The sequence below is a fragment of the Eumetopias jubatus genome, unplaced genomic scaffold (genome assembly GCF_037043125.1).
Source record: "Eumetopias jubatus isolate StellerSeaLion01/CBP00866 unplaced genomic scaffold, mEumJub1_p1.0 scaffold_4, whole genome shotgun sequence".
Classification (NCBI taxonomy): Eukaryota; Metazoa; Chordata; class Mammalia; order Carnivora; family Otariidae; genus Eumetopias; species Eumetopias jubatus.
Window position 1 is genome coordinate 18,534,636 of NW_028274810.1, and position 1,746 is coordinate 18,536,381.

Sequence of the window (1,746 nt, forward strand, 5' to 3'; positions counted from 1 at the left end):
TAAGAAACTAAGACACAGATCTGTACTTCTGAAACAAATAATGCAACATATTTTGAGAAAAAAAAAAGAAAAAGAAGAAGATAGCAGGAGAGGAAGAATGAAGGGGAGTAAGTCAGAGGGGGAGACGAACCAGGAGAGATGATGGACTCTGAAAAACAAACTGAGGTTTCTAGAGGGGAGGAGGGTAGGGGGATGGGGTAGCCTGGTGATGGGTATTAAAGAGGGCACGTTCTGCATGGAGCACTGGGTGTTATGAACAAACAATGAATCATGGAACACTACATCAAGAACTAATGATGTAATATATGGTGATTAACATAACAATAAAAAATTAAAAAAAAAGAAACTAAGATCCAAATTTACAATATATAAATATTTATATTTATATATAAATATAAATACATATGAAAAGCAATGCAAACAATTACTGAGTTTCATCTTCTGGACAAGAATGCCATGTTAGTCTCTCTTCATAAAAGGCAATTACAGTTTGAGGACACTTCATATTTGCCTCTTTTGCCAGCACCAAGTCTGCCTCATCTGAATCTTTTCATTTTCATAAGACACATTAATTCTCCACTGTTATCTGTGGCGCCAATTACTCATTTAGGATCAAGACCTCTAACAAAGCCTCTTGGTTTATCAGCAGCATCTCTTTTCTTCTTTGATTTGCTATCATCAGATCCACTATCAGATAAAGATTGTCTTTTTGTACCATCTTTTTCTTTACCAGCTTTTTGAGAATTAAGAAATGCTTCAGGGTGCCTAGGTGGTACAGTAGTAGGCTGAACATTTGACTCTTGGTTTCAGCTCAGGTCCTGGTCTCAGGGTGGTGAGATTGAGCCCCTCCATGGGCTCCAAGCTCAGTGCAGAGTCTACTTGAAATTCTTTCTCATTTTCCCTCTGCCCCTCCTGCCTATGTTCTCTCTCTCTCTCAAATAAATAAATCTTAAAAAAAAAAAAGGAAAGAAAAGAAATGTTTCAATTAACTCTGGACAATCTAAATTTTCTCCAGGTTCCCAAGTGTTGTCATCATCTGTAAATCCCTTCCACTTCAGGAAATACTCCACCTTCCCATTCACTACATGTCAGTCTAGTACTGTTTCCACTACAAATTCTCCCTCTTCTATTTTTTACTCTTTCCATTGTTTCTTTCCCATTTTTTGCAATGTAGTTTTATTGGAGGCCATTTTTTATTGTAGACTTGAAGAACTATTATTCACCACTTCTGAACTGCTTCAGGTCCCAGGTCTGTGACATCTCTAGTGCTATGTTCCTCAAGCTCTAGCCACTTTCCACGGGTTAGTTAAAAATGTAAGCTCTCATAACCAGTGCTAGAATTTTTTTTTATTCTTCCTCAAACAAAAAATTATATCTCTTGATTCAATGTGTATTAAAAGCAAATGTACTTAGATTCTGCTTTTCTTACTCTTTTCACTTATTTAGTATTCAAATATCCTTCTTTAATATGCATCTGAACTAACAGATTGAAAATTTCAATAACCAGTATCTAATAATGTTGCAATATTTCATTTTATATGGTCATACTAGACCAACATAGGTTGCTTGTTCTTCAAGAAATTCATAACCAAATTTAACGATAAAGTAGATAAAATATAGCCTCATTTCCTTTTAATGTAAGTAGAATATGTGGAAAATTGTAATACCAAGCATGCATGGTGACAAGGTCCCCTCCTTTTCGTATTCTGGTTTCTGTAATGTCACAGTGGGTCAGTCCTATGTCCC

At 35.8% G+C, this 1,746-nt stretch overlaps 1 pseudogene; it reads right to left on the reverse strand.

The window, feature by feature from the left end:
• Positions 1 to 424: 424 nt before the first annotated feature.
• LOC114207846 (chromobox protein homolog 3-like) lies at positions 425 to 1,190 on the reverse strand (annotated as a pseudogene).
• Between the last annotated feature and the right edge of the window lie 556 nt (positions 1,191 to 1,746).